Source organism: Podarcis muralis, chromosome 4 (genome assembly GCF_964188315.1).
Source record: "Podarcis muralis chromosome 4, rPodMur119.hap1.1, whole genome shotgun sequence".
Classification (NCBI taxonomy): Eukaryota; Metazoa; Chordata; class Lepidosauria; order Squamata; family Lacertidae; genus Podarcis; species Podarcis muralis.
The window spans coordinates 64,640,153-64,667,808 of record NC_135658.1 but is presented as its reverse complement, the minus strand read 5'-3'; the positions used below and the strand labels follow the sequence as shown (position 1 = coordinate 64,667,808).

The following is a 27,656-nucleotide window of genomic DNA, read 5'->3' as shown; positions in this document are numbered from 1 at the left end:
ATTTTTTTTAACCCATAGCAGCCCATTTGATTCTCAAAGGTTAAATGATGTTGGGATAGTGACCCAGCTTTCTTCACTATTTAATAGCATGTCCTCCATTTCATTCATTCCAATATTACTTCCATAATTCTTTCACTAGTGTGAATTGCCTTTGCCATTTTACCACCCACTCACTCAGCTTGGAGAGGCCCGCTAGACTTCCTTCATATATATAGTGAGCACGTAGTAGAGGGATGAAGCAGGATTTTGGTCTGTCTCCAATCTCCTTGCATAGTCAAATCTCTGAAAATGGTCCCTTTCCTTCATACAGCTGCAGGCACATGCATACTTGATGCAACTGGGAATCCTGCACATTCAGAGTTCTGGTCATGCGCAGCACCTATGTACATAGAGCTGTATGTGCACAGCACGCCTTTGCTGATGTAGGTGTCAGGGCCAGTGGAGTGCTTGCCATTAGTGACGGGGCCATCTGGCACAGTCCCAATCCTTTACAGTGGTACCTTGGGTTACATATGCTTCAGGTTACATACGCTTCAGGTTACAGACTCCACTAATCCAGAAATAGTGCTTCAGGTTAAGAACTTTGCTTCAGGATGAGAACAGAAATCGTGCTCCGGTGGCACAACAGCAGCAGGAGGCCCCATTAGCTAAAGTGGTGCTTCAGGTTAAGAACAGTTTCAGGTTAAGTGCGGAGCTCCGTAACGAATTAAGTACTTAACACGAGGTACCACTGTACATACATTTATTCTGTTATGAAAGGAAATACGTGAAAAGCTCTGAGATATGAAACAGCAACCCAATATCAAGTTCTCACCTTTTCCCCTTGAATTGTTTCAGCTTAATCATTCTCCTGATGAGCACCTTCTGCAGGGAAGCAACATCCTGTCTGCCTGAACATTATGGGGAAAGGAGTGAGGAGTTGACACAGGCAGCTATTTTTAGCCACCAGGGTTGGCTCTATCATTAGGCAGAGTGAGGCAACCACCTCAGGTGGCAGATACTGGGCTCGAGCCAGCACTCCTCTCTGTTGTATGACTGGGTTGGGTATGGCACATGGGCTCTTTCTTCACATCCTAAACTACTCCGCTCCTGTATGTGTAATGAGGTGGGCACCATCTTATCCATTGCCTCTGGCAGCAAAATGTCTTGGGCTGACCCTGTCCATGGCAGCCTTTGTGCATTGGCCCATTATGGACTATGGTAGTTGCAATCAGCGAGCTGCAACCCTCTCCCTTGGAGAAGGGCAAGATGGCTTCACACCATGAAGGAATGTGTATAACCACACAGTTCAAAAGCTTGTCACACGGCATACAAATGGAAATTTTTTAATAGCTGGGATTCTGTTTAGAGAGCAACCCCCTCCCCTTTAAAGTGACTCACAATTAGGTATGTAGCCCACTGCTCTCTGTACCTGTTCATCTTTCAATCGCAATATCATTATTCAAACTTGATCCACTGTGGTTTGCATCTTGTTAAATTCATATGATCAGCCCTGGTATGATGATTTGTGAAAATAACAGTGTTGTTTTCTATTCCCCTGACGATGGCGTGATCAGCTTCTACAAAACAGATGCCATTACATTCCTATATAGTCCCCTATCTGCAATACTGCTATTGTTATTCATTGGCCATCATCAAGTAGCCATTGCGCCCCGGCAGTTTTACTTTCAGATTTATTTACATGGGGTGGGGAGACAAAAGATTTAAAACAGTTGTCTGTGTGTAAATGACACAGATCATCAGCAAGACATCCTTGTGGGTGGGTGGGGAGGGACTCCGCTGAAACACAATAACAAATCCAGCCATCCCCCATACCCATCCTTTTTCATAGCTGTGAATGGCCACATGCAGAAGAAAAGTTCGCAAGGGCAATTGCTGCAAAATGCAGAGAGAACAGCAGTATTTTTTAAATTGGTCATTTTTTGTGTGTGTTCCAGCAGGCGTGATGGACGGGATGATGCTCACTGATGGTAGTGAAAGGAAGGACACAAAGTACATGGTTGTGGTTATGTTCCCCACACCCCACACAAACACACAATAAAATGATGCAGAGCCTTGGTGAACTGTGCTGGCTGGATTGTTCCTTGGTGTTTTGCAACAGTGAAGCTGACACACCTTTTTGTACAACGATGGTTCTGAAAAGCTCAGAGAATCATTCCTTCTTTTAAAATGCATTTCCTATTAAAGCTACTACCATTAAACATTACTAGCTTACACCCATTAACCCCTCCCTCTCCCCTCCCCCTCCACTATCATGTAATAGAGGGCTTTATAGGTAGGGAGGCAGGATAAGAAACAGCACTGAATTTTAACGCCTACCAGCATCACCTCAGTGGAGCAGAGTTCAGAGGAATACACATTTTTTGCAGAGCTGATCTGACAGTAACTCCGAAACAATGACAACGAACAGAGTACTGGGTTCAAAAACAGTGCCATTAATTTTGTGTGGATTTTGAAAACCAGTATCAATAAATCAGTATCACTGATGCTCGGCTCACCTGGTGGGCAAATGAGCAAGCTGCTGCAGAGCTCACATTCATGTTTGATTTTTGCAAAAATTCTCCATCCTCCCTACTCATGATTCGGGTAAGCAAGGATGCTGTCCCCGACAAAGAATTCCTGTCAGTTCTTGGTGTATATGAAAAGCTGCTTTGATGAAGCGTAGCAGCCACAGATACCCAAACACTCTGTGAGGTAACCGGGAAGGGGTTGTTCGTGCTAAACTCTGAGAGCTTCTTTTCAGCTTTCTCAAAACCATGCGAATGAAGATCTCAGTGCCTTTCATGGAGATTGTTGCCAATTTGGGATGTAGAGAGAATACCAAACAAGCCTCCCACAAGGGAACAGGCAGTTAATACTCATTTAACTGTAACTTCTGCAGTATGAATGTGCACTTTTATCAGACAAATAATTTTAGCCTGACATTAGAAGGGGGAGAACAGTATAAATAGGTGCAGCTTCTCTGCTCTCATTAACATCGCTATTATGCTGGGTTTGGGTTAAGAAAATGCAGTGTGGTTACTGAGGCCATAAGGTGTATGCTTGAGCATAAAAATGGGCACTATTTTACACCCTTTTTGAAAACGTATTTTCCCATGCCAAATCATGGGGTAGCTTAAATCCACTATTCTGAAAGCATTGCTTAGTAGGTGAGCAAATGTTTTGCATTCAGAAGGCCACAATTTCAGTTCTCAGGATCCCCAGATATTGAAACTCTGGAAGGCATCTGCCAATCAGTGTAGACAATATTGAGCTGGGTATCCACTCATCTGACTTTGTATAGAGCAGCTTCCTATGTTTAATAATACCTGAGAACTTTAGTATAGGCAGTGGTAGCCAATGTATTGGTCTACAACTCCAGGTGTTGTAGGATTACAATTCCCATCATCCCATGCTGGATGGGCTTATGGGAGATGGAGTTGAACAAATGCATGGAGGGGATCACATTGACAACCTCTGATTTAAGGCATATTATTGTTGTTTTCATTTCAAAAATAATTCCCCAGAGATATGTTCTCAAAACCACAGCCTATCATCTATAAAGACGCCTGGAGAATGAGCAGAGGGTCCCAGGACTGCAGACAGCAAAAATGTCCCAATCTCCAAAAAGGAAGATCCAGGAAAATACAGGGCAGTCGACACAGGGAAGATACCAGAACAGATTATGAAGCTTTCCATCTGCAAGTATATTGATAACAAGGCAGTGATTGGGAGAAGCCAGCATGGATTTGTCAATGAAGAAGCCCTACAAGGCAAATGGTTTCTCTCTCTTTTTTATCAAGTTACTCACTTGGGATTGTGGGAATGCTGTGGATGTCATTTTTCTTCATTTTAGCAGAGCATTTGCCCAAATTGCCTATGATATTTTGGTTAACTAGTAACTTAAACGAGGGCTAGCTGATAACACCATCAGATGGCTTGACAGCTGGTTGGAAAACAGTATTGGAAAAGTGCTTAGACTCTGGGAGTATCACTCCAGTTCACATTGTTTTTTGGCCCACAAACAGAGCTGTTGTACACCTTGTATACCTGGCTTGACAGTAGTATATGTGAAAAGGCTCTTGGGATTGCATTCAGTCACAAGCTGAACATGAATCAGCAGTGTCTTGTAGCTGTAAAAAGATAGGCTAATGCAATTTTAGATGCAGTTTTCAAGTCATGGGAAGTACTGTAATGGAACCACTTTATTCTGCATTAGCTAGACCTTCTGGAGTCCTGTGTCTTGTGTCCAGTTCTGGATGTGACAAAATTAGAACAATTTTGGAGGAGGAGGAGAACAACAACAGAGATGCTCAAGTATACTGAGTATGCTTAGCCTGGAGGAAAAAAAGAATGAGGATGTGCATAAAAGCACTCTTCAAATACTTGAAATAATGTCCTACGTAGAAGGGCAAAGGCTTGATCTCTGTAGTCTAGGGCTAGATTTATTAGAATTACAGGAGGGTAGAGTTTACTTGAAATTTAGGATAAATTTTAGCGGTGAGCATAGTTCAACAATGGAAACAATTACCTGAGCAAGAGTGGACTTCTCTTTGGTGAGGTTCAAGAAGAGGCTGCTCAGGCTGTTCTTGCTTCAGGTTTCTTGCATCAAGCAGGAGGTTGGAATACAAGGCCCCTATCCACGCTGGGTTTCTGTGTAAGAAACACACACAATATAAACTGAATTTAAAATGCCAATGAAGTAATTTGTATCATGCAGCATAAATAATATTGTTGCATGCCATCCCTGTGAGCGGTGCAGGGGTTCTGAGCTCTTACTCAGGGTTCGTGTTTCTTCAGAAAGCAGTACAGCAGAGACCGTGGTGTCTTTATGATATATGGTTTATTTACACACATATATAACCTTAGCCTACAATGGAGGGGTTCACAGCATTAACACCCTAAGAGGGTCTCACTTCCCTCATAAGCCAGAGCCTTAGATTCAAACAGAAATCGAACAAGACTGTCTCTCTCCATTCCCAGCTTGCTGCTTTGCTTCTAGCTCACACCACTCCAAACTCTCTACTCTCAACTCTGACTTTGTCCTTATAACTATCCATGAAGTCAGGGAGGGGGTCCCACCCGTTTGCTGTCTCTCACAGAGCCCCTTCCTTTGTTCCCCTTAATGGTCCATCAACTTGCCAGGAAGCTAGCTTGGCTATTCTAAGAATTAGAGGGGGGGGGGGCAAGCATTAGAAGGGTCTCAGCACACAGCCTATGTCCCTTCCAACTCACAACACTATTAAAACCCCCAAATACACACATGAACCCACTAAATTGTCACTTAGAAATGCAATGCATTGACCTTGTCAGATATATATGAAGTAGCATGCCCCAAGGAAATGCAGCTTCCTTTCTCTGAGCTTCTGTATTCATGTTCGCATAGCACACCTATGTGGTTTCTGAGAGTGTATGAATAAATAAAATTATTATTAAGCTGAAAACAACTAAGCACCATGTTTCCTGTTAATAGAGTCAAATATGTGTGTGTACAATAAAATCCTGGGGAAAATACACACCAAGTGACATTTACTGCCCCTGTACATGATGAGACTAAAATCTATCTTATCAAATACTTGTAAGCAACTCTCGCCTCTAGCTTCTCGTTTCATTGTGTTCGTGTCTTATTAAAAATTAAACTCAAGTTCCTCCTCCCTTCATCGTTTTCCACCAAAGTGGAAGATGAGAGCCCATGGACTTGTAAAGATTTCCATCGTGATTCCACATTAAATGTGCATAAAGGACTCTCCTAAGAGAAAATGACGATTAGAGGAACATTCCTTTTAGGAGGAGGAAAAGGGCAAAAGGAAAAATACTCCCCTTTTCTAAGCCCCCCGCAGCGATAATGCTTCTTCGTACCTGGTTGTCACTTTGAAATTCATTATATTGACCTAAAGCTTCACGCATTGGAATGCTTTAAGAATAATTGACAGCAAGAGAAGATATAATCGCAAGGTATTGTCATCAGTGCCTCGGCAGCTCTTTCGCTTAAAAACACATTATGTAAATCTATGCAGTGCTCCAGTCATAAAATATTATGCACACATCGTGTGTGGAATAGAGACGGGGTGTCACAAAAACCTGTTTGAGAAACAGGCTACCAATTAATTCCCCCCTCGCCCTCCTACAGAACAGATATTCACTTGGCACATTTTTGGCACACTGTAGTCCTTTTAACATTTCAGAGTGGCTTTTCTCTCCTGACATTGTTACACAGTGTAGTTCTAAAGAAATATGCTATAACTACCACACACAGCAAGCATAACTAGAAATGGAGAGAAAAGAAAGAGATCTCCATTTCATTTGCTAATTTGTATTCTGCATAAGACAAAAGAAAGAAAGAGGCAAGTGCCTGAGGGTGGGATGTGGGGGACCAAGACAGAGGATGCTGCCCAAGGGTTTTCAACCATGTAGCAAGCATCCCTTGGGCAAAGGATGTGAAATACCTTAGCTGGGGTCCTATCAATTGAGAAAAGACACCTCGTGCCCTGGTGGTGAGGACTCCTACCAGAGTTTTTCAGTTATTTTTGTTGCATCCATGTGTTTATGGATCATGGAGATAGGTTTGAGGACTCCTTGCCTCACACCCTGAACAAAGAGTTGAGAACAGGAATTGGTAAAAGCAGTGCTGTTTTCTGAGCATACTCAATGGTATGCTGTAACAGCAATGTGTTTTTTTTTTCTAGAAGAAAAGCACTGGTTAAAAGGTTATGTTTATAGAAGCATAACAAGGAAGATCTTGAGACAATCTCACACAACAAATGCAGACAGATAATACCCACCCAGGCAAGCAGAAAAACTCCTGACTGCAGCTAAGGGCCAATCTCCCCAAGGCGGCATGATGGGAGGCAACTATGCACTTCCTGTAAAGGGAAGCCAGGGGTTTGTGACTTGATCAGTGCCACCCCCCACATTGCTCAGTTCTCAGCAGGTGGCATATGCCAGGCCCTGAAAGCACCAGACCAAGAGGTCCCACAAGCCAGTCAACAATAGGTCTGCACCCAGCATGCCTCAAGTTGTTGACCATGCTCTAATTAAGTGATACTCCAAGTGGCAGTCCATGGACTGGTGATGGACTGCAAGTCATTGCATACCCTCCAACATTTATCTGATGAAAATAGGGACGTCCCATTCCATAATGAAAATTTTACTATTTATACCCCACACATCTTACTGGGTTGCCACAGCCACTCTGGGAAGCTTACAACATATATAAAAATGTAATAAAACATTGAACATTTTAAAAAACATCACTATGCATAAAAACATCCCTATATATAAAAAACATCCCTATAACTCCATACCCTCCAACATTTCCCAATGAAAACAGGGACAACCTAAGAAAAATGGGACATTCCAGGATCAAATCAGAAACTGGGACAGCTTCTCTAAATCAGGGACGTCCTTGGAAAACAGGGACACTTGGAGGATCTGCCATTGGCTTCCAGTCTGCAGTGACTCCAGCACAGCCCGGGTTGGGTGGGACACAGTTGGGTGCCCACAGCATGCAGCCAGATCAAAACCCAAACCCACCACAATCCAACTGAATTCAGAGAAGTATGGTGAGCGGGCAGGGGAGGGGGAAGTATGCCCAAAGCCAACCAGAGTGTAGTAAAGAAATTCCCATTCAGCCCTGAATGGTAAGTGGCAAAGCCTGCATTGCTCAACGGGTGAGTTGCTGGGATGCTGAAGATGAAGAGTTCAGAGGCAACCTTTTAGAGGCGACCCAAGCCTGTAGTACGATCTCAGTCATATGAGATCTCACCCCTGTTCCTGAGAGGAAACTGCATGAGGCGTTTTGCTTCATTTGGGTCTAATAAATATACCCCGCCCAACCGGCTAGGTTTCCCCAACTACTCTGGGCAGCTTCCCATATATATAAAAATGCAATAAAACATCATACATTAAAAACTGCCTGATGCAGGGCTGCCTTCAGATGTCTTCTAAAAGTTGTGTAGTTCTTTATCTCCTTGACATCTAATGGAAGGGCATTCCACAGGAGGGCACCAATGAGGCCCTCTGCCTGGTTCCCTGCAACTTCACTTCTCGCAGTGAGGGAACCACCAGAAGACCCTTGGAGAAGGACTTCAGTGTCTGGGCTGAACTATGGGAGATGCTTCTTCAGGTATACTGGGCCAAGGCCATTTAGGTCTTTAAAGGTCAGCACCAACACTTTGAATTGTGCTCGGAAACATACTGGGAGCCAGTGAAGGTCCTTTAGAACTGATGTTATATGGTCCTAGCGGCTACTCCCAGTCATCAGTCTAGCTGCTGCAGTATGGATTAGTTGTGGTTTCCGAGTCACTCTAGTGATATCTTTTCCAACTGATGATAACACTTCATTCATCTGATGAAGCATTGTCCAGTCCATGAAAGCTAATGTCGCCATAAATCTCTTAGTCTTTTAAGGTGCCACAAGACTCTCTGCTGGTTTTTAAACCTAAAGGTAATATTTGCCAGAGTGCATAAAGATGTCACCACTCAGTTTGTACATGCCTCTAATTTGTCACTGTTTATCCACATGGGCCTAGGCTGGCATTTCTGGCATGGGTCACCTTTTTACCATCTGCCCAATATGCAGATTCATTCAGACCACTGCAGCACATTGTTGGCTCTCGTGTTACAATTTTCAATGTCCAGATGTCCCTCATGTGTTCTCTGAAGCATGCCATTTGGGGCACTCCCAGCCTATCACCTTGGAACAATTTCCCATCAATTACAGACAGTGCTGTTTTATATTTAAAATATGAGGCAGGTACTGTATGTAGTAACCTGGCTAGCAAGCTACCTTTCATTTACTTGCTGTTGGATGATGCCATTTGCTGTGGCTTCTGCAAATTCTTTCCATTTCTTTTTTTTATATATATTGTGCCTGTACACCTTTTCTTTTTCAAGTTGATGAAAAGTCAATTTTGTCATAATTTTCTCCAGGAGTGCTGTCAAATGCCCTGGATAATGTGTCGCCTGCTACTAGATCTTTCTCCTGTTTTACACTCCATATTGCTGAAGCTGGAAAACAGAGTCTCTGGAAACTAAGAGAAATGCCTGCCAGCTCTCTTGTTATCAAAAGAAACCAGAAGTTTATGGGCAGTTCCTTTGACAACTGGCCTTTCATAGATCAAGACACAACATTTTAGTGCAGCAAAAAATTGAAGCAAAAACTTCTTTTTCTGAACACGTTGGCAAGGGAAGGATAAATCAGTCCATTTTGGTTACTCCCACTTTCTCAAATCTTAAATTTAGTTCATCGCATTTGTGCACCAGCATGCATTTTTTAAGTCATCACAAGAACATGCCAGTATTTTAGTGCGACTTTAGGGCACCTGTTGACATTTTGGTTTGTCTTTCATAAAAACATTTCAGTGCATTAAATGTTGTTATTGTTATGAGTTGTGTCAGCTTTTCAAATTCCTTGACCAAATTTTGTACCCTATGTTCACTGCAAGTTTTTCTTGAGAAAGATTCCCACAAAATTCAACATTCCTGAAAATTCTCGTGGTATATTGAGATAACCTGTATTCTGCTAGCATCAATTTGCACACCATTTCCTGTTAAATATGTGACTTTTTCAACATGAAATGTGCACTTCCTTGAACCTTGGGTTGAATCACAGCGAATCCTCCTCCTAATTTTTCTTGTATCGATATTAGATGAGGCATCCTGGCACTTTCTCTGTGTTATGGCATGTGATGGGTGTCTACGTCAAAGGCACATGCATGGCTAGTCCTGCTCTTTGGGGGCAGGATAAATCCAAGAGTCCTGTGGTCTTTGCGATCAATGATTCAATGAAAAGCTATACCAAATGAATGTCCATCACACAGATCTTCAAGCGGGTAGGAGATTTCAAAGAAAGGGGCTCTAAATATACTCAGTTAGTCCAGTAGTGTTCATTTCCCATGGCTATGGCCTAGCCTTCTCCTGTACTTAATAGCATATCACAGTATAGGGCAAATCAGAGAATTGAGACTGCAGACTTCCATCTGGAATAGAAAGCGCAACATCAGTCACACCATGAAACACCTAAGCCACAGTTTTTCATGGTATTATTTGCAGCTGGCTGCTTTCGAATTGCAGCTGAATGTTCTAAGGGAAGAAAAGGTATACTTCTCAGCTGAGAAGATGAAGAAAACGAAGTTAATTAATGTGTCATCCATCTGGAACTTCAAAAATTGTCTTGCCTGGGGAATATATCATGCACTGGCTCTTCCCATTTGCACTGCGGCACAATAACAGCCATGGATTGAAATCAAAGCCTTGACTAAGCTTTAATAAATAGTCTGTACTTGATGTAATAATATTCAATAGTCTTTAGAGCAACTACCCAAGTGCATCAGCACAGACAAGCAGCTGTCCATCACCGGGAAATGGCAACACATTTTTCTTCTGATCCCTGGAAAGCAAGTCCCCTCAAAAATGTAACCTCAGAGCCTGTGTTTCAAAATGCCATGTAGGGATTTTAAAGTCAGTCAGGACTCTCCTTCAAATTCCTACTCAGCCCCAGAAAGGCAGCTAGGAAAGTCCACACTATAAAGGTCACTGAAACAAAGAAAGGCGAGTCTAGGGGGCAGCCTTTTGAGAAGCCTGGCAACCACCCCATTCTGATTGGGCCCAAGCTCTTCCCATGGGATAAACCACTCAAGACATCCCCTAAAGCAGGCAAACTTGGCCCTCCAGATTTTTTGGGACTACAATGCCCATCATCCCTGACCACTGGTCCTGTTAGCTAGGGATCATGGGAGTTGTAGTCCCAAAACATCTGGAGGGCTGAGTTTGCCTGTGCCTGCCCTAAAGGAAGTGGGGTGTGGCAAGCTCACCCCCATTCAAGAGAGGTAGCAAAACCCTGTCAAAAGTTCCTTAAGAACAAACCTGTTTTCAAATGAACTATGTGTTTTTTAAATTAAAAAAAGCTTTACTTAATTAACTCTGTATCACAGGCAAAGCCACGGTGGTTGGTCAGCAAACAAGACAGCCCCCACCCCAGGTAAGCCTCCCTCTGCCTTAATTGGAATAACAGACTATTTTTGTTTTGAGTCTGTCCCCCTCAAAAAGGAAGAAGAATAAGAATAAAAAGATGCTAGGAATGAAAAGGAAGTTAGAAATCTGCCAGGAGATCTCTGACATTTTGGATTCCACACATCTCCCCAGCCCCTAGAACTCAACTTACACTGCCAAATCCTCCTTTGATTTAGTGATATTAATGTACACTTACTCAAATTACTTTAGTTGGTCTGTATTAATTTACCATTAAGGAGCCAGAGTTTAACAAAGAATGTGGAAAGCAAAATAATATATAATATGGGAAACACTTTCCCAGAGCTAGTCACAGCTATTAGGTGCCCTAGCCCTGCTGTGATTCATGTGAAAACTGAAAGCCTGCTATGATTCACAAGAAAATAGTATTCCTTCGGGGACCTGGTAAGCAGTAATATTAAAAAGAGAAAACCTTAATCAGGGACACTAGAGCATTTATAAGGAAAGGACCAGTCACTGAATGTGAGCTATTTTCTTTCCTGTTGAAACTTATGATATATTGGACTTCTTATTAAGAACCATAACACTGAATTATAAATTTAATCCGAGAACCTCTCTGGTCCTTCATATATTGCTGGATTCACACTCCCAGTAGCCCTAGATAGCCTGGTCAAAGATAGCTAAAGCCCAGCAACATCTGGTTTCCCCTCCCTGTATCTACACTCTTCTTGGTCAATATGCACCTGAAATTGCAGCTTAGTTGATGCATCTATTATTGGATCACCACTTGATTTTAAGCCCAGAAACCGTTTCTCTTTGTGGCTAATCCTGGCATGAAAAGGAGTGAAACAACATTTGAGGGCTGTTGAGTGGGAACAGTGATTTCATTTCTGACAGCGTCATGGTGGATGGCAGGTCATTATTTAATTTACAAGGATCACCTGATTCATAGGCCGCTATGGTAGGTTGATGTTTCACAATGGGAACTTTGGGGGTTGGCATCCATCAGGAGACATTTGAAGAGGGTGCCTTTGGGGACAAAGTCAAACCGCTGGAGAGTAACAGTTTCTGCTGTGGCTGCAGAAACCGATATGGGAGAGACATGTTTAATTGAAGCTGGGGCAGATGAAGGCACCTGGTTGTGCTGATGCAGGTATACCATGGTGTTTCTTCTTTCTGTGCTCTTCCCAGTGATCATTGCTGTGGATACATGACCTGACTGAGTCTCTTCAGGCATTGTGGTCATCTGCAAGGAATTCCTATATGGCAGGGTTAATGTTGCCCATTTTCAAGTTACTTTTGAAGACATCTTTGTAACACAGAGCTAGTCTGCCAATGGGCCTGGTGCCTGAAGCCAGCTCCCTTTAGAGCATGTAACTTGGGGATCCTGCCATCTTCCATTCTGTGGACTTGACCAAGCCAGAGAAGACGCCACTAAGACAGGAGTGCAAACATGCTGGGAATGTGGGTTTGGGACAGCACATCTTTGTTTGAGACTCTGTCCTGCCATGTGATGCCCAAAATCTTCCTGACAAAGCAGGCGTTGCTGTGTTGCTCCTGATGGGTGTAAGCTGCCCACATCTATCTACCACAAAGCAGCATGCTCAACATGCAAGTCTGAACTCCATTGCAGGCTTGGGCAAAACAGTTGATGAGTCTCTGTTGAAACATTAGCTAATAGTAGGCCTTAATTTCTTTTCCTCACAGTTGTTTGTGGTTCAGCTAATAGTAGGCCTCAATTTGTTTCCCTTGCTACACAAGTACTTATTTATATTCATGCTAGAATTATTTTTGGGGAGAAATGCATGGAGTGAAGGGTCAATGCAGGCATTTTCTGTTGCTAAGATCCATTTGAAAGACTGCAACCTGGAAAGGGGAGGATGGAGTAGAAGAGGAAGCACACAGATTGCAAGTATTTGCTGCTCTTTGTAGTACTGTTTTCTGAAGCTGTTTATTTTTTCAATGTTGTATTTTCTTCTGTAACAGTGAACAAAGCTCTGCTATGTTGCTCCTTGTTTGAAGTGGGAAAAGATGCTGATATTTGCAGTAACGGTGTCATGTTTTATGTAATAAGGACCGCAGAGCTTGATAACCTGGAAAAGCAGAGCAGTGTAATTCTTAAAGGGCTAGCAAAGTGCTCTTTGCTCAGTCATTCCCATGCTACTCAGGTGTAAGTTAAGGTTGCTGAGTCAACTGCAATCCTGTTTGGACTAGCAAAGCCTCACTCGCAACCTCCGGATTAGACTGCTGAAGCATTCCTCAACCTGATGCCTTTCAAATGTTCAAAGGTGGGTGGGTGGGTGGTGAGCACACAATGGAGGACGTGTTTTGCATCTAGCAGCAAAACATCCTGAGCTGGCCCTGCATCATTCCACTAAGCCCCACTGCTGTTGGCCAGGGGTTTGGATTTCTCCTTGTAACTTTCAACACCAGGGTTTCAGTACACGCAAGTTAGATTGTGTCCCCCAAATTCCCTGGACTGAGATCTAAAGACAATTTGGCTACTGCAACTGAAAAAAAAAGTCCTATTTGTTTCTCTTCAGTGTCACACAATGTTAAATTCCAAATGTGCTGCTGTGTCTGTAAATGTATGTCCAATTATGTGTCCACCTTTTATTTTAATACAGTAATCTATTATGTGAGAGCTGGACCATAAAGAAGGCTGATCGCCGAAGAATTGATGCTTTTGAATTATGGTGCTGGAGGAGACTCTTGAGAGTCCCATGGACTGCAAGAAGATCAAACCTATCTATTCTTAAGGAAATCAGCCCTGAGTGTTCACTGGAAGGACAGATCCTGAAGCTGAGGCTCCAATACTTTGGCCACCTCATGAGAAGAGAAGACTCCCTGGAAAAGACCCTGATGTTGGGAAAGATGGAGGGCACAAGAAGAAGGGAATGACAGAGGACAAGATGGTTGGATGGTGTTCTTGAAGCTACCAGCACAAGTTTGACCAAAGTGTGGGAGGCAGTGGAGGACAGAAGTGCCTGGCGTGCTCTGGTCCATGGGTCATGAAGAGGTCGGACACGACTAAATGACTAAACAACAACAACAAATCTATTATGTCCGTCTTCACCTTCAGATGGTTCCTATAGTTTCCTTATACAGTGGTACCTCAGGTTAAGACCTTAATTCATTCCGGAGGTCCGTTCTTAACCTGAAAATGTTCTTAACCTGAGGTACCACTTTAGCTAATGGGGCCTCCTGCTGCCGCCGGAGCATGATTTCTGTTCTCATCCTTAAGCAAAGTTCTTAACCTGAGGTACTATTTCTTGGTTAGCGGAGTCTGTAACCTGAAGTGTCTGTAGCCTGAAGAGTCTGTAACCTGAGGTACCACTGTAGTACCTTTGACTTAAGTGTGCTACTAGAAGCTTTTTCACTTTTGTCAAACATTGTCATGTGCTTTTCAGACTATACTGTATTCAAATGCAGCGATCGCAATCTTATTCCATGTCAAACCAATTTATTACAGCTGGAAGCTAAAATGGAGGATTTTCTATATGCCCAGTGCTGAAAATAAACTAGCTGGTTTCTTTAAAATATATTGCAACTGTAAATTTTTAGAGCTAAAGAGACAAAAGTGCCTCTTAGCTCACTGGAATATGTTGTGGGATGGTACCTCTTGTCACAGCAAACCCCAGAGACCCAAAAGCAGCTTTTCCATCAGTGGCCAAGATAAAAGGTAAAGGTAAAGGTACCCCTGCCCGTACGGGCCAGTCTTGCCAGACTCTAGGGTTGTGCGCCCATCTCACTCAAGAGGCCGGGGGCCAGCGCTGTCCGGAGACACTTCCGGGTCACGTGGCCAGCGTGACATCGCTGCTCTGGCGAGCCAGAGCTGCACACGGAAACGCCGTTTACCTTCCCGCTAGAAAGCGGTCCCTATTTATCTACTTGCACCAGGGGGGCTTTCGAACTGCTAGGTTGGCAGGCGCTGGGACCAAGCAACGGGAGTGCACCCCGCCACGGGGATTCGAACCGCCGACCTTTCAATCGGCAAGCCCTAGGTGCTGAGGCTTTTACCCACAGCGCCACCCGCGTCCCGTGGCCAAGATACATAGGCGTAAAGCAGGTGTAGAGGACATGTGCCTCCCAAGATGTTCATGTTACAAAAATGCATATACTAACGTAAAGTGTGCATAAAGATATTAGTGAAAATAACACATTAAAATGCATTATATTGGGGAAAATTTGCTTTGCAAAAATATATATTAGGCAAAATTGCAAACAATAATGTGCATATTAGGAGAGATTTACACCGAAATGCTGGTGTATTTTCATGATGACTATATTTTTTAACAAGGTGGGGAAATGTATATTTTCCTACTTTGGCCAGGGAAATTATTGACCCATTTATCCTTCATTACACATAAATGTACCACATGAAAGACATAAGTAATAATCAGCCTGTTTCAGAGGAATGGCAAATTGCTGTATCCATGTAGAGATGAAGCTTGTGTTGAAAGACTGAGTTTTATTATTCACTAATGAGTTATAGAGATCTTCCAAGTTCTTATCAAATAAACTTTCAAGGCACCCATTAAGACTAATGACAATGATAAGTGCAATTAATGAAAACATGTGAAAATATGGGAAGAGCGGGTTAAAGAACAAGACTTAGATCCTAAATGCACTTACTTAGAAGTAAGTTTCATTGATCTTCAATATCAGTGAATTTATTCACACATAAATATGCTTTGGTTCAACGTATAAGTGGAGCAGCAAACATTCTCTCAAAAGTTTAAGAAGGTTGCAGTAGACCACTGATCTGCCCCCAAACTTATTTGAACACTCAAAAAGAGTTCTTTATAGTTCTATGGTGGATCAAATCAGCTCAAGCAACAATGCATGCATGATTTTCATAATTAAGACTATGCACTGTGTTTCAAGGATGCTGTAAAGTAAATCTCATGGAGCTAGATAGGACTTCCTAGCAAACATGAATAGGACTGCATTGCACCAGTTGCAGAAGTGTCTCACCAGGTGGGGTGGAGACAGTGCACTTATCTTCCCAGTAAGTGGGTTGCTGCTGAGACAAGGAGGGATGTGGTGATGGGGAGTTCAGTGTGGCACAAAATTACCAGTGGAGCCAATCTGGCACTTCTGCATTTGCACTTTGTCAACCTTCCCACCGACTTGCCATTTATCCCCTCCCAGTAACCAACAGCAATCCACCTGTGGGAAATTAACATACTGGCTCCACCCATCTGCTTCTGACTAGTTTTGCAGCTCAAGCCTATGATATTTACTCAGAGACAAATCCCACTGTATTCAACAGAGCTTAAAGGTAAAGGTAAAGGGACCCCTGACCATTAGGTCCATTCGTGACCGACTCTGGGGTTGCGGCGCTCATCTCGCTTTCTTGGCCGAGGGAGACAGCGTACAGCTTCCGGGTCATGTGGCCAGCATGACTAACCCGCTTCTGGCGAACCAGAGCAGTGCACGGAAACGCCATTTACCTTCCCGCCGGAGCGGTACCTATTTATCTACTTGCACTTCTGGCGTGCTTTTGAACTGCTAGGTGGGCAGGAGCAGGGACTGAGCAATGGGAGCTCACCCCATCGCGGGGATTTGAACCGCCAACCTTCTGATCGGCAAGTCCTAGGCTCTGTGGTTTAACCCACAGCGCCACCCGCATCCCTCAACAAAGCTTACCCCCTGCCCGTACGGGCCAGTCTTGACAGACTCTAGGGTTGTGCGCCCATCTCACTCAAGAGGCCGGGGGCCAGCGCTGTCCAGAGACACTTCCGGGTCACGTGGCCAGCGTGACATCGCTGCTCTGGCGAGCCAGAGCCGCACACGGAAACGCCGTTTACCTTCCCGCTAGTAAGCAGTCCCTATTTATCTACTTGCACCCGGGGGTGCTTTCGAACTGCTAGGTTGGCAGGCGCTGGGACCGAGCAACGGGAGTGCACCCCGCCACGGGGATTCGAACCGCTGACCTTTCGATCGGCAAGCTGAGGCTTTTACCCACAGCGCCTACTCCCAGTTAAATACCTATAGGATTGTAGCCCTTGACATTTTCATTTAGCCTATTCAAATTTCATTAAGGCCCTTTCTGAATTAGTATGTAGATTACAAGAATTGTAAGAATGATACAAATGTTCTGGGACTGATGAGAACAGCCATGAAATCATTCTAACATTCTTAAAGAACAACCCCATATGAATTACTAAGGTAGTATTCTTCAACAGGGCTAATTCATATGGATATTATACCCACAAGTGCCTCCTTCTAACATCCACCCAAAGAGCGAAAAAGAGTGACTAATAACATCACTATTACAAATGAGCAGCTTGGGGGGGGGGGGTTCCTTTCATTGTATTAACATGTGAGTTGAGTCATTTTGAGGGAAATCGAGAATGAGAAAGAGTTTTCACCCCCATCACATTGGTCATGAATTTTATGTGTTCAGTAGGGTGACAGCCACTTTATTGCCAGTAAATGAGGGCACAGACTTGCATAGTATTTGCATATAAAAGTGTTAGGGGAGCAGGGGGCCATAGCTCAGTGGTAGAGCTTTGCCAAGTTTAATCCCCAGCAAGCCCAGGTAGACCTGTGGAAATAATCCCAGCTGAGCTGTTTCCTGTCAGTGTATGCAATACTTTGCCAGATGGACCAATGGTCTGGCCCATAAGTTTCCACATGTTAATTTATATGTATAGATGCAAACTGAGGTCCCATTCACACCAGACATTTAAAGCACTATGATACCACTTTCAACAGCTACAATTCCAGACCAGTTTGAAAATCAATTCTTATTCATAGGCAACTGGACAATGTAGCTCTGTGCAGGGAATAGTGGTTGCTTGACAACTCTCAGCACCCTTAACAAACTACAGCTCCCAGAATTTTTGGGGGGAAGCCACGACTGTTCAAAGTGGTATGCAGAGTTGTCTAACTCTCACCACCCTTCACTGAGGTTAGCTGTCGCCCCAGATTATGTCAGGACTCTCTTAAAAGGAGCACTGATTTTGAGAGACTTCAACTCTCTTTCCACTTCGATAAGTGCTTTGGGCTTTATTACACCTGCGGTAAGCTAACCTTGCACAGGCTCCAAATGACCTCAGCCAGCCATCTAGCAGGAAAAATAAGTTGAAATTGCTCCTTATCTTTTGGAGCTGGGTAGCCCAAAGCAGCAGACACAAACCTATTAACCTTTGCAAGGGAATCATTCTGGGTTGCATAGCATCAGTATTTGGGTGTGGTTAAAACAGACCTTCCTGATTTCTTTCCAGCCAGCAGAGCAGAAAGTGTTTTTTAAACTCCAGAAATTGCACATCAAAATATTCTAGAATGAACTGTGAGTACCTGTATTCTAGGTTCAAAAACAAAACAAAGCCCTTCAGTGTTCACTTTAAGGCTGCATTCAAGCCGTACTTTTGTCCATTTCCCCAATGTTTTCTTATCTGATTTCCCCCCCAAGATTTATGTGATCTTTCACAGGACATAAAAGCCAGTTTTGGAAATCGAGGGAAATCCAATGAGAGTTTCCATGTTAATTGCTTCCAGGAAAAAACCCATTTACAATCTTGATAACCTGGAAAACCATGGACAAATTTGGGGGCAGTATCCTGGCATACAATTCTTTCTCACCATTTTCATGGGAGAATGGAAATGCACATGCGTATGAAGGATGAGGGTGGTGGGATGTCCAATGACATCTGTTTAGCTGCACTATGCCCACTGGTGCAAATTAAATTTAGTATGACATTGTGGTATAGTGGTGAAAAAAAGGCCATTGTTGCATAAGGTAACAGGCAATGCAGTGTAAAAGGGATGCTAGAGACAGGGACACAATCACTAGCATTACAACCAGGCAAACTACCACAATAATCCCCACATTGGAATGCACCCTTTTACAAATTCACTCAATCACCAGAACATGGGATATGTACATTAAGGCACCTGATCTACTTTAAGGCACCTGACCTAACACCATATAAGCACAAAGACACACCCAGTTTGCTGCGTCCCCTTTCCACAGCTGCATTTGAAAGAGATGGGAGATTCATTGTAACTGAACACAATTCACGAAACTGTAGAATGCCCTAACTTCTACGCCTCATAAACAGTAAGGTACTTTAACTGCCCATTCTCATGCTCTTCGGTACATGAGTGTATTTTTAAGAGCACTAACTTGTCTCTTAATTGAAGATTTTAAAAAACCAGCTAATGCAACAAGCTCCAGATGTGCTGGTGCAGACAAGATGGTACTAAGGTGTCTGAAGTGTCAGTCTTAAACTTTCATTAGTGAATCTTTGGCCTGGGTTGGCAAGAAAGGTCCAGCTCTCACTTCCAAATGAAGATGCCATCACTGCTTGGTAATTATTTTCTGTTGTGGCTGGCATTTGTGGTTGATTTAGTATTGAATAAAACTGAATTGTGTCATCCATTTTGTGGATACAGTTCAGCATTGTGGAGTAGTGGCTCTCCAGCTTCATCTGATGAATCTCCCTCAGTCCTACCTGGCGACACCAGGAATGGAAGCTGGGATCTTCTGCACACAAAGCATGTTCTGTGTATACAGATGTTAGAGAAATTTGATCCAGTTCACATTTAAAGGCCAATCTACTCAATTCACACTTTCCAAAGCTACATGTGAGCTAAAACACAGCCATCCTTTGAAATTCATACCTCTCCAGATTTTGTTATGCCATTCTCCAGCCAAGTAATGTGTACAAAAATGCATGTGCGAGGGCAAAGTTTGCATAAAGATGCAGATATTAGGGCAAATGGCTTACAAAAATGCTTTGCAAAAATGTGTGTATTGGGCAAAAATGCATTTGAATGTAGGCATTGGGAGACATTTGCAATAAGATGCTGATGTATTTTCAATGTAGAGAACTGAATTTAAGATTTTGAAAAATTAGAAACTTAAACTGACAGATTTGCCTATCCTTAGTCATGTGGTCTGTTAAATCCTCAAGCTTACACTTGTCAGTGTCTGCACGTTTTAGAAGGCACATTGTTAACAAATTATAACAGTGCTTTTGCTCCCATCCTTTATAGCCTTGCTAGGTCCTTTAAAGCTCTGTGCATTTTATATTGAAGCTTTGCACCTGACAGATGTTAGTGATGGAAAGTAGAGGAAATATTGTGCTAGCAACTAAAAGACCACCCCTACTTCTTCACCTGATTGTGAGGCGCTGATACTAAAACAGAAACGTGCTGAAATATTCAGACATGTAACCAAAAAAATGACTTCAGACTTTGCTACGAGGAAGGCAGTAGCTATTTCACCTTAATCTAGTAAAACTAAAGAGCAGTAAAAGCGATTTAAAACTCTCTCTTGCTTATTTTCAATTTTAAGTTTACTTATCCTAATCTCAATATGACCAGTTACAGATATCTGAAGAAGTGTGTATCTGAAGAAGTGTGCATGCACACGAAAGCTCATACCAAGAACTAACTTAGTTGGTCTTTAAGGTGCTACTGGAAGGAATTTTTTTGTTTTTTCTCAATATGACCAATAACTCGCAACCCTTTCCACATCTATATCGATATCTATAAGATAGTGAGATAATCAACAAGCAGGTAGTCCCAGACTCTCAAAGCTCTAATTTTTAATTGGAACTCCATTTGACTGCTGTAGTTCCAGGACTTCTATCTGAGCATTAATCTTCTGATTTCAGAAGTGGCAATTTCCAACTAATGATGGTGGTTGGGGTTTTTTTACGACTATGCCCTTACACTGATTTATGCAAACGGCAACAGAGATTTTAGAAATAGTCTAAATTAGCTTCAAACTGATTTCAGTGCAGCAATTCAATTACATTAAGTCAAAAGGGGGTTCAAAAATGATGCATAATCATCAAAGCACAGGTTTCACGAGGTTCACTTAAGTGACAAAACAATCAGCAATGGCAAATCCATCATCTCTTCCTATAATGACATAGCCCAGATTTTGTAAAGTTTGTGGAAGCAATGAATATTTTGAAAAAAATGCCAGGAGTCTTTGACTGGTCGCACCGAGGAACCACCCCCTATAGAATACAGGAAAAAATTCCTTCCAGTAGCACCTTAAAGACCAACTAAGTTAGTTCTTGGTATGAGCTTTCGTGTGCATGCACACTTCTTCGAAAGCTCATACCAAGAACTAACTTAGTTGGTCTTTAAGGTGCTACTGGAAGGAATTTTTTTTGTTTTGACTATGGCAGACCAACACGGCTACCTATCTGTAACTAGAACACAGGAAGTTACCCATGGGCAGAAAGACCTAGCTGCATTTAAAGCTGGTAATATGTAAATAGCCAAAGATGCTTCCCAGTCCACTTGGGTATGCAGAAAAAGGCTGGTGAAGTTATTTTAGCACATGAGATGGAAAAACCCACAAATGCATCACCTCTCCCTAGTAAGAACAAGCAATACAATAAGAATAAATTAGATGGCTTAAAAATTTGTTGCTCTTTAACAACAACAACAACAACTTTTATTTGTATCCCACCCTCCCTGCCCAAGACTGAACTCAGGTCGCCTAACATCAAATATATAACATTGGTATAAAATCAAACAATAATTAAATTACCTCCTAAAAACAAGTCAGGATCGAATTAAAATCTAATTAGATAGCTTTCCACAGGATTAGGGTTGGGAACAGTAAATGTTCATCAGGGCCAACTGTTTACGCTGTTCTTATATGGGCCTGTGAGAATGCTGGGAGGCTTCTTTCATACTAGTTCTTATACAAAAAGAGAAGGGGAGTCAGGCTGAGCCTGGCGGAACAACTCCATCTTGCAGGCCCTGCGGAAAGATGTCAAATCTCGCAGGGCCCTGATCTCTTGTGGCAGAGCGTTCCACCAGGCTTAACAATTTGTTGCGCTTTCACAATATGCAGATTTATTCTAAGGAACTGTTGACAACTTTGACTCCATCTCTGACACAACTATTAAATGGGCAGGAGACTTCTCCTCAACACCACATGCTGGAATCCACAGGAAGGGAGAGTACTGCCGCACTCATATCCTGCTTGTGGACTTCCCGCAGGCATCCGGTTGGCCATTGTGAGAACAGGATGTTGGACTAAATGGGCCATTTGCCAGATTCAGCAGGCTCTTCTGACGTTCTTTATTTTTCCTCTTGTCACCCTCTCAGTGTTGCACACAGAATGTTTATTTCAGCTCAGCAGGCTTTTGCTAGCAATGAACCTGATCAAATGAGAGGATCTGAGTTCACAACAGACCTCTTTTTTTCCCTTCCAAAAAGAAAAAGAATATCAGGGGAAAATTGCTCCCTTCTAGTTGGGGATGACAGACTGTTCTCTTAAACTGAAAAGATTGTTAGACATTACCGAGACACAGGCCATCCCTTTTGATTGTAGCACAGATGAAATATCTTCAGCTGCAGCAAAACGGCTAACAGTCTAAGGATCGGTGAAATCCCTGAGGTGGGAAACTCAGCGGGGGGAAAAGCCACAGGAAGAAAAATCCAACGTTGGAAGAAAATTGAATGAGTTTCTTAGATGGAAAAGCAGCCGGCACAAAATCACTTAGCAGAAGGGAAAGTTTTCAGGAGCATTTGAGATTAAGCAGTGTCAGGTCACATTACCCTTTACATCTTGCTAAAGAATCTTTGGAAGGCAGTTCATAGGGTTTCATTAATTTTTCTTACCCAAGTTGGAAATGGTGTAAGCGTTGCTGACAACAGAAAAAATGGCTGCTCTTTGTAATTAAGGCATTGGTCCTCCACTTAGAGGCGCTGATTTATTTCTTGGTTCTGCCACAACTGTGGTGTCAATAAATCTCTGCCTCAGTTGCCTCCCTGAAATATGAAGATAAATTCATTAGGTGTTTTCTAAAAGGCTATATGGGCTATATGCACATAGGGAAGGACAGAGAGGAAACATTTAAAAACAAACACACCTGAGACTGGAGAGTGACGTGTAATGCAGAGTAAAAGATTCTTTACTGGGATTGAAGTAATTTGTAAAATATTGTACCAATGCTGTATTGCCTGAATATACCCAATAAAACCTGTTGAAGTAGGCTGTTGATTCTCTAGCCTATGGGCTACTAATGCTTCCAAGCCATTATCAAACATCTGCATTAGCTGTCCCGGACAACATCAGTTCCAACCAGGTATAAGGATCCTTTGGTCATCCAGATGTTGCAGAACTACCCAGCAAGCATGGCTAATGGCCAGGGATAATGTAAATTGTAATTCAGCAACATCTGGAGGGCCAAAGATTTCATGCATCTGGTTTAAGCACACAACTGAATTTGCTGGTTTTTGTTGTAGCATCCCATACATCCTCTGCAGGAAGCATTCGGGCAACCAGTCTTTGTTTCAATGTTTTTTTTGGGTTTTTTTGCATCAGGGATTCCAGTGGAACACCGTTGTCCAAAGGGGTTTCAGCAAGTGATGGCTTTGAATGACGGTCTTTTTTAATCAAGCTGAGTTTGTGACAGCAGATGGTACCAAGCTTGGACTGCATCACATGATGGGTCTGTTCAGAAAATCTCATTCCACTGAATGCGGGAGGGGTGCATGAGATATGCTTGAATTTAGTCACATAAAGCTGCACAGAAGAAGCTGATCCACATCTGAGTGTCTGCCTGCAATCACTGCCACAGCAGCAGAAACAGACATCAACAGAAGTCCAGCCACAGCATTGTAAGGGGAAGTGAAACTTCCTTTGCAAAGTTATGCATGAAAATGCTGCACTTGCTATATTCTTGCTACATTGACACTTTGCTCTCTTGAGGCACGAAAGTTGTGCTAAATGAGTCTCTCGTACATCCTTTCCCCACAAAAGTAGCATGGCATGTTTCCCTTACTAGATTCCTCACTAATAACAAGGAAAGAACACTTAGGCAATATTCTTCTATTGTCTGACATTATTTTCCAACAATTGCATTTCATCGCACCCTTCTGTCTCCTCATTATCTCTTCATTTGTTTTGCATAGTTATGAAATAATGTGTAAGTGAAATGTCTATGAAGCAATGAGAAAAGCAAGTATAAGAAAATGATTTTCTATTTAATAAGTTCTGGTTACAAGGAATGAGAAAAACACAAATCAACATTTAATACCAGACTTTACACTGTGCTGAACTCAGGCACAGTGAATTATTTGCCTACTATTCCCTTAAATGCACTCAGTTCAGTTCAGTTCAGCCTCCAGGTTCCTCTTCTGACCACAGTAAAAACTTAAGCTAGTAGAAGCCCTGTGCAGGCCTGAATTAGGAGCCCTGGTGGGGAGCTGTGAATAAATTTAATAAAATAAATAAATCCAAAGAATTCCAAAGGAACCTTTGAGAATTTCCATATTCCTAGCAAATTATCTAAAGAGGCTTTTCACATGTTCCTGGTAGGTCCCAATAGTTTGTCAGTATTTGACAAAGTCTTAGCTGTTAAGATTTTTATCCTCATCCATTAGAGGGAGAAGAGTGAGGAGAACTTATGCTGACCCAAACTCAAGGTTGGGCCCAGGAGACAGATGAGAAACCAATGGCCCTCTGGATATTTTTAGACTCTAGCACACATCTGCTCAGTGATATGATGTCATAAAATACACCATAGGGAGGTATCCTATCAATTCTCTACCCCCCCCCCCTAATTTTTGCAATGTGTTTCCCGGCCTAAGCTGATACAGACAATGACCTCAGAATTGAAAAACTGAAGAACAGTGCCACATCATGTATGTTAAAGAGCATTCTCTGTCACATCACCAGCAACTGGAGAAGGAAAGCATATTTTTCTTACATAATTGTAAAGGAGATATAATAATTTCTGCAGGGCCATCTCAAACTAGGGTTGCGATTTGAATTGACAAGCATAGCCTTCCATTGATTTGGAAGAGTTTGATTATCCAGCTCCTTGTTCCATTCTGCACACATGGGTGTTGTATAACATTTAGTTCTATCCACAAGTCAACGGTTAAAAATTATAGGTGGCTTGAGTAGTGTTGGGAAGTAGATTCCCCCTAATTAATATGAGGAGGGGGCAGTTTAGAGGCATTACAGGCAGCATGACCAAATTAAGGGTTGTATCCAACAAAGTAACCCTGTTAGCTCAAGGACTTCTAATGCAGAGGTTTTCAAGCTTTTAAAGTCCACAGCTCTCTTGACCAACTAAATTCTTTCTGTGGCAACCCTGTGGGGCTCAGGAGCCCAGTTATGTCACTCCTTTCCTGCAGAGCTGGCAGCCTCTCATGCTTTTTCGAACACCCTCCCTTGTGGAGTGTTCCCTCAGCCTCCTCTCTTCTCCTTGGGAGTCCTCTGGCCAGCTGCTGCTGCAGCCCCTGGTCTCTGAGCTGCCTGCCTGCCCAAAAGAGAGGTGCCTCCTCACACTGGCCCACAGGGGCCTGGGACTTGTCTGTCCATTCCCAGCAGCAAGGGCTTGTGGACTGTCTGGCTGGGCTCCTTTGCCCACTTACTTGCTTACTCTGAGGCCGCTTCAGCTCGTGGCAACCAGCTCCCCCAGCCAACGCCAGAGGCACCATTCACCTATGGAGTTTGTAGCCAGGGCTTCTGCAACAAACAGCTGTGCAATCCTTTGGGAGGCAGAGGCACAAGAGGGCATCAGGGAGGAAGGGAAGGAAAGAGGGACAGATGCCAGTGTTGACCATGGCACCCCTGACCATCATTGAAGCCACCCAGGGTGCCACAGCACACTGGTGCAAAACCCCTGTGCTAATGAGAAAACTTCATTGGATACAATCCAAAGAAACTAATAAACTTTTCATCTGTAAATAATATCACTGGGAGGTATCAGGTGATCTGTATGTTTCTTGAAAGTAAGAAAAGGGGACAAAATTACTTTCCTTGTCTGCTTATTGATCCAAAGTGAGAATTTGATTATCTGCCCTAGTCTTTTACAAAACTGTAAGACCAGCAATTTTTTAGTTCTGGATTATGCCAAAGTGTTATTTCCCCTGCATCAATGGAAGGCTCAATAATGTGTTGGCAGTCTAAGATACGGGGGTGGAGAGTATCGGATGTTTATCAGAAAAGTTGTAAATATACCTGAAACTAAGGGCTGTCCACCCCATCAATGTAGAAAGGGCTGTTCTAATATTGTCTAGGCTGATGTGGATTCTGGCTGTGGCATTTATGTACTTGGGAAAGGAGAAAAGCTCTATAGAGAGTTTGGGGAAGTTAAAATCGCCTTAGATTAAAAGCTGAGGTTTATATAATGAAAATGTGGGGTGCTCTACTGCACCATATAAGGCCTTACAAAAACTTATTGATATGTGTAAACTAGGATGTATATTGGTAAGCCATGTAAAAAAAACAAGCATTATACCACATTCATTTTCATAACATTACTTACCCCAGATGTTTACAGATTACATAGCCCACCTATCCAAGTCATCTTTTATTGTAGCAAGGTGTGAGCCATTCTTTGACCTTGTTTCCTAGATATATTAGGCCTCTGGTTTGGACAAACAAAAAAGAGGTGAAGAGGTATATGTCAATTCTGATTGAAATGTGTATGTTAGTTCTGGCATTACCGTATTTTTCGCCCTATAGGACGCACTTTTTCCCCTCCAAAAATGAAGCGCGCTGAGAAGCACTCTCCAGGCTTCGGGCAGCTCTCCGCAAACCTGGGGAGACCGGCGCAACTTCCCGCCGGGCTCCCTAGGCTTGCGGATAGCAGCCTGTTCTGGGGGCTGGGGTCGGGGGAAGCTCGGGCTTTATTCACCCCCTCCAAACTAGGTGTGCCCTATGGGCCGGTGCGCCCTATGGGGTGAAAAAAAACGGTAATTCTGATCCCCAAAGGCTATCAAATTTGTGAATCAGATCAGTTAAAGCTATGACTGAAGTTGTCAGGGTCATCAACAAACACCATGGCATCATTAGCACAGAGGGCAATATCAGAGTCTTTAAATTTTATTCCTTTCTTTAATTGTGAGGTTTTGCTGAATTGCACAAGCTGGGGATTCTGATGCCAACTTAAATAATAAAGAAGAGAGGGCAGCCCTGTCTGGTGCCTTGGTACAGGCTGAAAGGCTTTAATATTATCCCATTAGTAATGTTGGGAGGCTTAGGAGCAGAACCGAGAATATCTATTTCTTTCATACTCACAACTCTATTGTAGCAGCAAACTGGGGATTCCATGGATCTAATTTTAGAACAGACATCCCAAACAAAGCCTCATGAAATAATCATATTATGAACTGCACGGGTGGCTTCCTGTTCCACACCTTAACCTACAACTCTCCATGAAGTCTTCCTTTGTCCTCACATTATATGTGACTGTCTTAGGTGCTCCTTTAATAGGCTTCAATAAAATGTAGACTAGGGGGGAGGAAGAAATTTGATTCGGTTTCCATTTACAAGTGAACCTGTCAAATTATCACTTAAGAAAGTACTGAAACACAGGCATCCTCTGAAATTTTCATTTACTTGAATTTTGTGGTGCAGTTCTGCAACCAAACCGTGTTTTTAAAAGTGCATCTATTAGGGGAAAGTATGCATAATATATTAGTAAAAATAATATACAAAAACACCTTGTATTAGGGGAAATTGCATGCAAAAGGGTGCATTAGGACATATGAACATTCAAATGCTGATGAATTTTCTCATATATATATATATATATATATATATATATATAATCACACAGATTATAGAAAAACTGCGCAGAACTGAATTTAAGACTGGAAAAAATCAGGAATGGAAATAACCAAAATGGACTGATCCATCCATCCCTACTGTAGCATAATACTTTGCTCTGACAGCATAAAATGTAAGGATCCATGCTAGT

The 27,656-nt window shown here is 42.7% G+C and overlaps 1 long non-coding RNA gene across 1 annotated transcript in view; it reads right to left on the bottom strand.

Annotated features, from left to right (window-relative positions):
• LOC114596222 (uncharacterized) overlaps positions 1–27,656 on the bottom strand; it is a 147,186-nt gene that overhangs the window by 9,380 nt on the left and 110,150 nt on the right. Inside the window, exon 3 of the long non-coding RNA XR_003706472.2 lies at positions 4,511–4,632. This is a non-coding gene — a long non-coding RNA (uncharacterized LOC114596222). The remainder of the gene's footprint in view (positions 1–4,510; positions 4,633–27,656) is intronic.